Source organism: Anomaloglossus baeobatrachus, chromosome 4 (genome assembly GCF_048569485.1).
Source record: "Anomaloglossus baeobatrachus isolate aAnoBae1 chromosome 4, aAnoBae1.hap1, whole genome shotgun sequence".
Lineage (NCBI taxonomy): Eukaryota > Metazoa > Chordata > Amphibia > Anura > Aromobatidae > Anomaloglossus > Anomaloglossus baeobatrachus.
In genome coordinates, this window is record NC_134356.1 from 688,319,129 (window position 1) to 688,333,039 (window position 13,911).

Here is a 13,911-nt window from a genome sequence, read left to right on the forward strand (position 1 = left end):
GACCACGGACGGGTAGTGGCCCGGCGGTCTGGAGCAGTATACGAAGAACAGTCAGCACCAGGGCAGGGGCCTTTCGGATCCCGGCAAGGCTAGGAGTCGCCATAATTTGCCAAATCCGTCAGTGAAGGGGACGTCTGTCTCCAAACAACCAAGTCCCGATTGAAGGCAACAATCCGACCATTACAGAGAGACACCGCCACCGCCAGGGCACCAGTTTCTCAGGGCCAGCGCCTGAGGGCAAAGTAGGGCTCCTCCGGCCCATATCCAAGCCGGGGAGCGGGTTACCGGTAGGAACCCATGGCAACCATCATCAACTTAGGTGCAGGACAGAGGGACCGTCACCGTCACCTACTGGGGAAAGCAAGTGCAGCCGTCCGTGGGAACCGTCTTTCCAGCCGTGTGTTTTACCGAAAACTGTGTCAACATCTCAGGCTGAGTGAGTACCACAGTGCCGCAAGGCACAGCGCTGCCCCCGCGTCCCTGCGCCCACCAAGCCCTGCATCACCCACCTAATCACTGGGCCCCGGGATCACCAACCCCTACCCACGGAGGGGCAACACAACAACTGGCTGCTCCATACCATCCTTCCCGGGATTCCCATACAGAGCAGCGGTGGTGTCAACAAATCACCACAACCGTGGGTGGCGTCACGGACAATAACCAATCCCCACACCCAAAATCCCCTTTCACTCACGGGCGAGGAGCGCTGCTAGAGTCCCCGGGATCCGGCCCATCGCTCGAGCCACCGAGCAGCAGCATGCCGCAGCAGCCGCCAGCCAGACCCGAGCAGCAGTGGGAGAGCGCGGCGTCCCCTCCTCCGCCCGCGACAACTTGGCGTCACGAACAGGATCTTACCGCTCTGCCATTGGGTAGAGGTGCGCTTTGTGACCGCCGGAGGTATCCGGCTGAAAAATGTCAGAAGTCGCCATCTTTGGCGCGAAAAGTTCCCGCTCGAGTGGCTTCTCGAGTAGCAGAGGCGCGAAGGCCCAAACCCCGCCCCAATAGAGGAGGGGCCGGAAAGAAGCTAAGGGGGACGGAAACAAGAGGTCTGCGCCTGACGGAGCCGCTGGAGGAGTGGTGGTCGCAGCCGCATGTAACTAGCGCTGTAGCGTGCAGGGATGCCAGGACTCTGCTGAAACACGTTCCTGGATCCAGAAGCAAGATGTGCCAGAAGCTACAGGCCCAAGTCCACTTCATGCTGGCGAAGTGGACGTCGGAGATGAAGGGCCTGGCCGCAACCGTTTGGGCATCCGAAGTGGAGGTGGTCTCAGAGGAGCGGGTAAGCGACTCACGCCCCTATGTCCCCGAGGGATCGGTCGATACGGCTGAGGGGCCCGGCCTGCTGCCGTCCACCACGCTACCTCCCTCACTGCCCATGCCGGCGGCCAACGCCCCAACCGACCCGTTACCCCTGTAGCGGAGCCCGCAGCACCTGTGGGAGAGGGCCCAGACCTGCGGCCCCCGGGCCTTACCTTTACCACCACCCTGGCACCCGTCCCGGCTTCCATCCCAGCCGCGACGGATCTGATGACGGCCCCGGCAGTTCGCCCGGCCGCAGCGGAGGCAATCCTTGATCAAACGCCAACACCGCAAGTCACGTTGACCGCTCCCAGGCACCGGGCCTCGGCTGAGGCACAGCGGGGATGTAGCTGCCAGGAGGCAGAGCAGGCCATGTCACAGCGCGGTACCTCATTGCTGAAGGTGCCGGTTGTAGCCGACACGGAGGGACTCCAGCTGGGCCCGTCCCCCACACAGGCTGACCCAGAGCAGGCCACTGATTGGTGGGGCCCACGGCAGTATGAGAGGCCGGTCGTAGCCGGCACCGAGGGCACCCAGGTGGGCCTGGCTCCTGAGCGGGAGTTGTGGATGTGCATGCCCGCATTTATGTGAGAAAGAGTGGCAGCGGGATGCCGTTGCACCGTCCCCATTGGGACCACCACTGTGTGTTTATTTGAAAGTTTAAAGTGATGATAAGCAAAATGATTACCGTGAAAATCATCTGATTAACCGTGATTGTGAGAAAACCGGCCGTTGCCGGCACCGTTGTCCCCGTGGGGACCGTTTAAAAAGTTTGCATGGAGAATTTTCAATGGACAAGCCCGTGAACTTGCAGGGCAACCACAGATGCTAGTGGCTTGTAAATAAGTTGTTTTACCGTTACCGTTTCCGCAGTTGCCGCCTCCGGAGAGGCAGGTTGGAAAGAGGACCCTCAGCAGAGCAGGCTGGGGCCCAGCCACCACAGGAACCGGTGGCTACCCTCTGGAGGGGAAGGACAGATCCCGCTCGGGTAACTTGTGCTGGACTTGGGTCAAGGGGTGCTTCCTGTGTTTTAGCGGCAGCATCAGGGCCAGGTTGCTTGGGTGGGAGAGAGCGGAGACCGTAACCGTAAACCGTTTTGCAACGTTTAAGAAATGTGCCTCCCGTTGTGGGATGATGTTATAATTTATGTTATGTTACCGTTTTACCTTTTTACATATTTTCAGAAAATATAACCGGTGTTGGACGGGCAGCCCGCGGACGGTCTGCATTTTGCTAAGGGGGAATGTGATGCCCTGGGCAAGCCAGGGGTCACAGGTCATCACAACACCACCACACCCTACACCCCAGTTAGGAACACCCAAGCTACCAAAATCCTTGTTGTCTTCCTCCAGGGGCTGATGTTCACACCAGGGGGTGGGCCAGGCGGTTGGCTCCGCCCTCCGAGGAGTTCACAGCCCTGGAGGCGGGAGAATCAGGCAGATAGAGTTTGGAGGAGGAAGTGGAAGGAGTAAACAGTAGAGTACAGTTTAGGAGAGTGAAGAGTAAACAGTGGAGGGAGGAAGGTGAAGTGAAGTGAAAGGAAGTAGTAGTAAAGCTAAAGAGAAAAGCTGAAGTGACAGAAAAGTGACAGTAGTAAAGCCTGAAGTTGGTCCGGCTGTGTGCCTGGACAGTGACAGCAAGGTCAGCAGACGGCGGTGATAGTCCGCAGGGGTGACTGCTCGGAGGTTGCTGGAAGGACCGCGGACGGGTAGTGGCCCGGCGGTCTAGAGCATTATACGAAGAACAGTCAGCACCAGGGCAGGGGCCTTTCGGATCCCGGCAAGGCTAGGAGTCACCATAATTTGCCAAATCCGTCAGTGAAGGGGACGTCTGTCTCCAAACAACCAAGTACCGATTGAAGGCAACAGTCTGACCATTACAGAAAGACACCGCCACAGACAGGGCACCAGTTTCTCAGGGCCAGCGCCTACGGGCAAAGTAGGGCTCCTCCGGTCCATATCCAAGCCGGGGAGCGGGTTACCGGTGGGAACCCATCGCAACCATCATCAACTTAGGTGCAGGACAGAGGGACCGTCACCGTCACCTATTGGGGAAAGCAAGTGCAGCCGTCCGTGGGAACCGTCTTTCCAGCCGTGTGTTTTACCGAAAACTGTGTCAACGTCTCAGGCTGAGTGAGTACCACAGTGCCGCAAGGCACAGCGCTGCCCCCGCGTCCCTGTGCCCACCAAGCCCTGCATCACCCACCTAATCACTGGGCCCCGGGATCACCAACCCCTACCCACGGAGGGGCAACACAACAACTGGCTGCTTCATACCATCCTTCCCGGGATCCCCATACAGAGCAGCGGTGGTGTCAACAAATCACCACAACCGTGGGTGGCGTCACGGACAATAACCAATCCCCACACCCAAAATCCCCTTTCACTCACGGGCGAGGAGCGCCGCTAGAGTCCCCGGGATCCGGCCCATCGCTCGAGCCACCGAGCAGCTGCAGGCCGCAGCAGCCGTGGCAGCCGGACCCGAGCAGCAGTGGGAGAGCGCGGCGTCCCCTCCTCCGCCCGCCACACTTCCAGTATTTTTTCTTTGTCCAGGATGACACAACGTAAACTCATCGTCAGTAGCATCCTCCTCCACCTCCTCTGCTGACGTCATCGACTGGCTGACTTTGGTTTGACAGTAAGTGGGGTCTCCAACCTCATCATCACCCTGTGTGTTTTCATTCCCCTCGTCCTGAGTAGAGATGAGTGAACCGGTCACTGTTCGGCTCGAGGTCGGTTCGTCGAACAGAGGTCCCGTTCGAGTTCGGTTCGTCGAACGTTCGACGAACCGAACTCGAATTGCATAGGAAACAATGGCAGGCATTCACAAACACATAAAAACACCTAGAAAACACCCTCAAAGGTGTCCAAAAGGTGACAAACAACTCACAGCACAACACAAACACATAGGAAAGTGACAAGGACAAATTCTCATGCGAAAACAAAACAGCTGGACAAGGAAAAAGAGGAGGACACACAGATATATGCATGGCACGCCCTTCTAAAATCATGTAAAACACCGCAAGGTGACTCCAAGCGGAGTCTCCCTTTTTTCCAAAAATTGGGCCCCACACACACACACCCCTTCAGTGGCAGCACTTGTGCCCTAGTTGTACACTTCACAGCTAGATTTGCATCAAGCACATTCAAAAATACGCCATACTTAACCGCCCCCAGGATGACACCGGGGTAGGTAGCAAAGTCTTTCCTGATCCCAGCTCTGTTCATCTTGGCTCCTTTTTAAAAACACTGTAAGCAAGGGTTACTCCAAGCGGAGTCTCCCTTTTTTTCCAAAACTTGTGCCCCACACACACCCACCCATTCAGTGGCAGCACTTGTGCCCCAGTTGTACACTTCACAGCTAGATTTGCATCAAGCACATTAAAAAATACGCCATACTTAACCGTCCCCAGGATGACACCGGGGTAGGTAGCAAAGTCTTTCCTGATCCCAGCTCTGTTCATCTTGGCTTCTTTTAAAAACAATGTAAGCAAGGGTTACTCCAAGCGGAGTCTCCCTTTTTTCAAAAAATTGGGCCACACAGACACCCCATTCAGTGGCAGCACTTGTGCCCTAGTTACAAACAGGATGTTTTGATTTGCATCAAGCACATTCAAAAATACGCCATAATTAACCGTCCCCAGGATGACACCGGGGTAGGTAGCAAAGTCTTTCCTGATCCCAGCTCTGTTCATCTTGGATCATTTTAAAAAAACACAGCAATCAAGGGTTACTCCAAGCGGAGTCTCTCTTTTTTTCCAAAAATTGGGCCCCACACACACCCACCCCATCAGTGGCAGCAGTTGTGCCCTAGTTGTACACTTCACAGCTAGATTTGCATCAAGCACATTCAAAAATACGCCATAATTAACTGTCCCCAGGATGACACCGGGGTAGGTAGCAAAGTCTTTCCTGATCCCAGCTCTGTTCATCTTGGATCATTTTAAAAAAATACAGCAATCAAGGGTTACTCCAAGTGGAGTCTCCCTTTTTTTCCAAAAATTGTGCCCCACACACACCCACCCATTCAGTGGCAGCAGTTGTGTCCTAGTTGTACACTTCACAGCTAGATTTGCATCAAGCACATTCCAAATCCACAAGCATTTACTCTCCCCAGGATGACACAGGGGTAGTAAATTCCTGGTGGATCTATGACTTGTTCATTTTGATGAACGTTAGTCTGTCCACATTGTCACTGGACAGACGCGTGCGCTTATCTGTCAGCACACACCCAGCAGCACTGAAGACACGTTCAGAGACAACGCTGGCATCTGGACACGACAAAATCTCCAAGGCGTAACTAGAGAGCTCTGGCCATTTTTCTAGATTTGAAGCCCAAAATGAGCAAGGCTCCATTTGCAAAGTCATGGCATCAATGTTCATTTGGAGATACTCCTGTATCATCCTCTCCAGCCGTTGACTATGTGTCAGACTTGTTGTCTCTGGTGGCCTTGCAAAGGAGGGTCTAAAAAAATTATGAAAATATTCCATAAAATTTCTGTTACCAGCACCAGATAGAGTCCTACTGGTACGGGTAGACTGTTGAAGATGACGAGACCGTCCCATGTTTGTCAAGTTACAACTGGGAGAATCACTCCCTGCACCTGCGCGGTTGTTTGGTGGAAAAGCCGAGCTAAGATCGAGTAATAGCTTCTACTGATACTCCTGCATACGTGCGTCCCTTTCTATGGCTGGAATTATGTCACAAAATTTGGACTTGTACCGGGGATCTAATAGTGTGGCAATCCAGTAGTCATCATCACTTCTAATTTTGACAATACGAGGGTCATGTTGGAGGTAGTGCAACAAGAAGGCACTCATGTGTCTTGCGCAGGCATGCGGACCAAGTCCACGCTGTGTTTGTGGCATAGAGGTGCTACCCGTTCTTTCTTCCTCTGACATCTACCCTCAACCACTTTCAACTGAAATTTGACCAAGGTCTCCCTCATCTGCTGAGTCTTCCATGTCCATGGACAGTTCGTCCTCCATTTCTTCATGTTCTCCTGCAGCTTCCTCAACATTTCGCTTGCTACTATGCGTCCTTGTTGATCCCTGTCCCCCATGGTCCCATGCCTGCTGCGTTGGTGAAGATGAACGTCTGGACCTTGGTGATGTTGTTGTCCCTTGCGCATATGAATCCTCCTGTAGTTCCTCCCCTTCCTGTTGTCCCACCCCCTGACTCCGAATAGTGTTTAGCGTGTGCTCCAGCATGTAAATGACTGGAATTGTCATGCTGATAATGGCATTGTCAGCGCTAAACATATTCTTCGCCATGTCGAAACTGTGCAGAAGGGTGCATAGGTCCTTGATCTGAGACCACTCCATCAGGGTGATCTTCCCCACCTCTGCATCTCGTTGGCCCAGGCTATACGTCATGACGTATTGCACCAGGGCTCGGCGGTGCTGCCACAGTCGCTGTAACATGTGGAGAGTCGAATTCCAGCGTGTCGCCACATCGCATTTCAGGCGATGAACCGGCAGGCCGAAAGACTTCTGGAGAGATGCAAGTCGCTCAGCTGCGGCGGTTGAACGGCGGAAGTGAGCAGACAGTTTTCGTGCCCTGGTCAGAAGGCCATCTAGGCCGGGATAGTGTGTTAAGAATTGCTGGACAACAAGGTTCAACACGTGAGCCATACAAGGCACGTGTGTCACCTTGCCCAGTCGAAGGGCTGCACCCAGGTTTGCAGCATTGTCGCACACGGCTTTACCAGGCTGCAGGTTGAGTGGAGACAACCATTTATTAAACTCGGACCGCAGAGCTGACCACAACTCCTCAGCTGTGTGACTCCTATTCCCAAGACATGTCAAGCTAAAGACCGCCTGATGTCGTTGCGGTCTGCTGCCAGCATAGTAATGAGGGGTGCGTGATTCCTTCTGCGCAGTGAGAACACTGGTGGCCTGACCAGGCAGGCTTGGGGCGGAGGTGGAGGACCCAGATGAGGTGGAGGAGGCAGATGCAGTGGCGGAACTTGGACAGACAGAGGATTGACACACAAGTCGTGGGGATGGCAAGTGCAGCAGACCCTTCACCATCTATCACCATAGTTACCCAGTGCCCAGTCAGCGACATGTAACGTCCCTGTCCATGCTTACTGGTCCAAGTATCGGTGGTGAAATGCACCCGTTCACAAACAGAGTTTCTCAAGGAAGCGGTGATGTTGTGTGCGACATGCTGGTGTAGCGCGGGCACACCTTTCTTAGAGAAGTAGTGGGGACTAGGCATCTGGTACTGGGGCACAGCGACAGACATAAGGTCTCTAAAATCCTGTGTGTCCACTAGGCGGAAAGGCAGCATTTCGGTAGCCAAGAGCTTACAGAGGGATAGAGTCAACCTCTTAGCTTTGTCATGGATCGCAGGAAATGACCTTTTATTTGACCACATCTGAGGGACAGAGATCTGGCTGCTGTGTGTAGACGGTGTTGAGTAGGGTGTCCCTGTAAAAATCCAGGTTTGTGAGGAAAGTGCAGACGGAGACATGATGTTGCCTTCATCCAACGTTGGTGCTATCGATGTCTGAGAGAGCTGTACACACTCACTTGTTTCCCCTTCCAAACCAACTGACGACCTACCAAGCAAACTGCCTGTTGCAGTTACAGTGGTGGAAGTTGTGCGTGGAAAACCAGGTGTGACAGCTGTCCCCACAGTCCTAGAAGATGAAGAGCGCTCGGATGCACTGAAAGGGGCAGGCCGTGGATGGTTCGCTCCGCTAGGCCGCATTGCAGCACGGTGAGCTTCCCACCGGGACCTATGATATTTATTCATGTGACGATTCATGGAAGAAGTTGTCAAACTGCTGAGGTTTTGACCTCTACTAACAGAATCACGACAAATTTTACACATCACATAATTTGGGCGATCTTTTTCTATGTCAAAAAAGGACCAGGCTAGGCAAGGCTTAGAGGGCATGTGACCTGCTGAGCCCCCTCGACTAGTGCTCAGAGGCAGAGTGGTGGCTAATGATGCAGTTGTAGACGTGCTACCAGTGCTCCGACTCTGTCCAGGAAGGCGCAAGGTAACTTCGTCGTCGGTTGCATCCTCCTCCACCGCGTCTGTTGACCTCCTCGAGTGCCTGACTGGGGGTTGACAGTAGGTGGGATCTAGAACTTCATCATCAATTGTTGTGTTTGCACTCCCCTCCCCCTCAGACCGAGCCTCTTCTTGCCCTGACCGAATATTTAAGTTGTCATCCCAATCTGGTATCTGGGTCTCATCGTCATCAGTATGTTCCTCATTGTCTATAACCACAGGTGTTACAGTTTGTGACAAAGGGTCAACATTACGCTCAGAAACTTGGTCCTCACGGCCTGAATCAGAGTCACAAAGATTCTGGGCATCACTTTAGACCATTTACTGGTCTGTACTCACTGTAGCTTGAGAGCGAACCTCTGATTCCCAGGCTATAGTGTGACTGAACAGCTCTGCAGACTCAGCCATCTCAGTTTCACCATACTGTACAGGGCTGATGGAGACTTCAGAGCTGGGAGAAAGCAAATTTGATTGGGATGACAACTCAGAGGACTGGTGTTTTTTGGATGCGGTACTTGAAGTGGCTGAGAGGGCACTTGTTGGACCACTTGAGATCCATTCAAGCATTTTCCTTTTTTGGCCATCATCTAGCTTTGTTCCTGTTGTTCGTGTCCGTAAAAAAGGGAGCACATCGGATTGTCCACGGTAAGTAGTAGACATCTTACTTTTGCTGGTAGATGGTCTATCTTCAGCAGATGATAATGGAGCTTTGCCACCTTCCCCACGGACAAACCCTTTTTTTCCTTTTCCACCACGCCTCTTCCCCTTTCCACCAGCATCTGTCATTTTGCCACTCATGTTGATTGCGACAAGATTGTGCACTGAAAATGTGGTAGTAAAAATTGAGAGGTGGTGTAGATTGCAGCGGTGGTCTAGCTTTATTAACAGCAGAATAATAAAGAATAAATATCCCTGATAATGCAACTACGGCCCTTAAACTGGCAGCATAAATTGCTAGTATAATGGCTTAGTAACAATGAGTTGGAGTGTGCAATAGAGTTGAGCGCGGTTCGCGGTTCTCCAGTTCTAGGCTCGAGTGATTTTGGGGCCTGTTCTAGATCGAACTAGAACTCGAGCTTTTTGCAAAAGCACGATAGTTCTAGAAACGTTCGAGAACGGTTCTAGCAGCAAAAAAACAGCTAATTCCTAGCTGGCTTTCCGCTGTAATAGTGTAAGTCACTCTGTGACTCACACTATTATGACATTTCAGTGTATAGTGTGCGGGAACAGCGCCTTCAGATCACTGCTGTTTGTATAATGGCGATCGCCATTTTTTTTTTTTTTTCCTTGTCTTCCTTCCCTAAGCGCGCGCGTCCTGTGGGGCGGGCCAGCATGTCAGCCAATCCCAGACACACACACAGCTAAGTGGACTTTTAGCCAGAGAAGCAACGGCATGTGTGATAGGATGTCCATGTCACATGTCCCTGCATTATAAAAACGAGTATCTGGCCGTCCGGACGCCATTATCTCTTCTGCGTCCTTGGTGTCAGACATCACTGGCGCAGCTCCGTCCTTTGTCCTATCGCCGATACTGCTGTATGCGCTCCATACACAGCGCTGGACAGCATAGGGAAAGCACTTTCCATCAGTCCTTTTAAGGGCTCGTACCGGCAGGGTCAGAGCCATAGGTGACAGGTCCTGAAAACAGCGACAGCGTCTGTGTAGCAAAGGTCAGGGATTTCGTCGCTGCATTTCCCCATTAGGAGGGAATAGAAAGGCAGGTTTCCATTCCTCTACCCAGAGACCCACAACCCTGCCACTGTACCCTCCTGTCCTCTGCACACTCCAACTCATTATAACTAAGCCATTATACTAGCAAACACTCAGTGTACCTAGTGGCATCCTAAACATGGCTATTGGACTTTTGTCTAGTCACACTAGTGCAAAGACATTTGCAGCACCTCTGCCTGCATTGCACACTCCAACTCTTTATAACTAAGCCATTATACTAGCAAACACTCAGTGTACCTAGTGGCATCCTAAACGTGGCTATTGGACTTTTGTCTAGTCCCACTAGTGCAAAGATATTTGCAGCACCTCTACCTGCATTGCACACTCCAACTCATTATAACTAAGCCATTATACTAGCAAACACCCAGTGTACCTAGTGGCATCCTAAACGTGGCTATTGGACTTTTGTCTAGTCACACTAGTGCAAAGATATTTGCAGCACCTCTACCTGCATTGCACACTCCAACTCATTATAACTAAGCCATTATACTAGCAAACACTCAGTGTACCTAGTGGCATCCTAAACGTGGCTATTGGACTTTTGTCTAGTCACACTAGTGCAAACACATTTGCAGCACCTCTACCTGCATTGCACACTCCAACTCATTATAACTAAGCCATTATACTAGCAAACACTCAGTGTACCTAGTGGCATCCTAAACGTGGCTATTGGACTTTTGTCTAGTCACACTAGTGCAAAGACATTTGCAGCACCTCTGCCTGCATTGCACACTCCAACTCATTATAACTAAGCCATTATACTAGCAATTGATGCTGCCAGTTTAAGGGCCGTAGTTGCATTGTCAGGGATATTTATTCTTTATTATTCTGCTGTTAATAAAGCTAGACCACCGCTGCAATCTACACCACCTCTCAATTTTTAGTACCACATTTTTAGTGCACAATCTTGTCGCAATCAACATGAGTGGCAAAATGACAGATGCTGGTGGAAAGGGGAAGAGGCGTGGTGGAAAAGGAAAAAAAAGGGTTTGTCCGTGGGGAAGGTGGCAAAGCTCCATAATCATCTGCTGAAGATAGACCATCTACCAGCAAAAGTAAGATGTCTACTACTTACCGTGAACAATCCGATGTGCTCCCTTTTTTACGGACACGAACAACAGGAACAAAGGTAGATGATGGCCAAAAAAGGAAAATGCTTGAATGGATCTCAAGTGGTCCAACAAGTGCCCTCTCAGCCACTTCAAGTACTGCATCCAAAAAACACCAGTCCTCTGAGTTGTCATCCCAATCAAACTTGCTTTCTCCCAGCTCTGAAGTCTCCCTCAGCCCTGCACAGTATGGTGGAACTGAGATGGCTGAGTCTGCAGAGCTGTTCAGTCACACTATAGCCTGGGAATCAGAGGTCTGCTCCCAAGCTACAGTGAGTACAGAACAGGAAATGGTCTGCAGTGATGCCCAGAACCTTTGTGACTCTGATTCAGGCCGTGAGGACCAAGTTTCTGAGCATAATGTTGACCCTTTGTCACAAACTGTAACACCTGTGGTTATAGACAATGAGGAACATACTGATGAAGATGAGACGCAGATACCCGATTGGGATGACAACTTAAATATTCGGTCAGGGCAAGAAGAGGCTCGGTCTGAGGAGGAGGGGAGTGCAAACACAACAATTGATGATGAAGTTCTAGTTCCCACCTACTGTCAACCCACAGTCAGGCACTCGAGGAGGTCAACAGAGGTGGTGGAGGAGGATGCAACTGATGACTAAGTTACTTTGCGCCTTCCTGGACACAGTCGGAGTACTGGTAGCACGTCTACAACTGCATCCTCAGCCACCACTCTGCCTCTGAGCATTATTCGGGGTGGATCAACAGGTCGCATGGCCTCTAACCTTGCCTAGCCTGGTCCTTTTTTGACATAGAAAAAGATCGCCCAAATTATGTGATCTGTAAAATTTGTCATGGTTCTCTTAGTAGAGGTCAAAACCTCAGCAGTTTGACAACTTCTTCCATGAATCGTCACATGAATAAATATCATATGGCCCGGTGGGAAGCTCACCGTGCTGAAATGCGGCCTAGCGGAGCGAACCATCCACCGCCTGCCCCTTCCAGTGCATCCGCGCACTCGTCATCTTCTAGGACTGTGGGGACAGCTGTTACACCTGTTTTTCCACCCTTAACTTCCACCACTGTAACCGCAACAGGCAGTTTGCTTGGTAGGTCGTCAGTTGGTTTGGAAGGGGAAACAAGTGAGTGTGTACAGCTCTCTCAGACATCGATAGCACCAACGTTGGATGAAGGCAACATCATGTCTCCGCCTGCACTTTCCTCACAAACCTGCATTTTTCCAGGGGCACCCTACTCAACACCGTCTACACACAGCAGCCAGATCTCTGTCCCTCAGATGTGGTCAAATAAAAGGCCACTTCCTGCGACCCATGACAAAGCTAAGAGGTTGACTCTATCCCTCTGTAAGCTGTTGGCTACCGAAATGCTGCCTTTCCGCCTAGTGGACACACAGGATTTTAGAGACCTTATGTCTGTCGCTGTGCCCCAGTACCAGATGCCTAGTCGCCACTACTTCTCTAAGAAAGGTGTGCCCGCGCTACACCAGCATGTCGCACACAACATCACCGCTTCCTTGAGAAACTCTGTGTGTGAACGGGTGCATTTCACCACCGATGCTTGGACCAGTAAGCATGGACAGGGACGTTACATGTCGCTGACTGGGCACTGGGTAACTATGGTGATAGATGGTGAAGGGTCTGCTGCACAAGTCTTGCCGTCCCCACGACTTGTGTGTCAATCCTCTGTCTGTCCAAGTTCTGCCACTGCTTCTGCATCCTCCACCTCATCTGGGTCCTCCACCTCCGCCCCAAGCCTGCCTGGTCAGGCCACCCGCGTTCTCACAGCGCAAAAGTAATCACGCACCCCTCATTACTATGCTGGCAGCAGAGCGCAACAGCATCAGGCGGTCTTTAGCTTGACATGTCTTGGGAATAAGAGTCACACAGCTGAGGAGTTGTGGTCAGCTCTGCGGTCCGAGTTTAATAAATGGTTGTCTCCACTCAACCTGCAGCCTGTTAAGGCCGTGTGCGACAATGCTGCAAACCTGGGTGCGGCCCTTCGCCTGGGCAAGGTGACACACGTACCTTGTATGGCTCACGTGTTGAACCTTGTCGTCCAGCAATTTTTAACACACTATCCCGGCCTAGATGGCCTTCTGAACAGGGCACGAAAACTGTCTGCTCACTTCCGACGTTCAAGCGCCGCAGCTGAGCGACTTGCATCACTCCAGAAGTCTTTCGGCCTGCCGGTTCATCGCCTGAAATGCGATGTGGCGACACGCTGGAATTCAACTCTCCACATGTTACAGCGACTGTGGCAGCACCGCCGAGCCCTGGTGCAATACGTCATGACGTATAGCCTGGGCCAAAGAGATGCAGAGGTGGGTCAGATCACCCTGATGGAGTGGTCTCAGATCAAGGACCTATGCACCCTTCTGCACAGTTTCGACATGGCGACGAATATGTTTAGCGCTGACAATGCCATTATCAGCATGACAATTCCAGTCATTTACATGCTGGAGCACACTATAAACACTATTGGGAGTCAGGGGGTGGGACAACAGGAAGGGGAGGAACTACAGGAGGATTCATATGCGCAAGACACAACCACATCACCAAGGTCCAGACGTTTATCATCACCAAGGCGGCAGGCATGGGACCATGGGGGACAGGGATCAAAAAGGGCGCATGGTAGCAGGCGAGATGTTGAGGAAGCTGCAGGAGAACATGAAGAAATGGAGGACGAACTGTCCATGGACATGGAAGACTCAGCGGATGAGGGAGACCTTGGTCAAATTTCAGTTGAAAGAGGTTGGGGGGAGATGTCA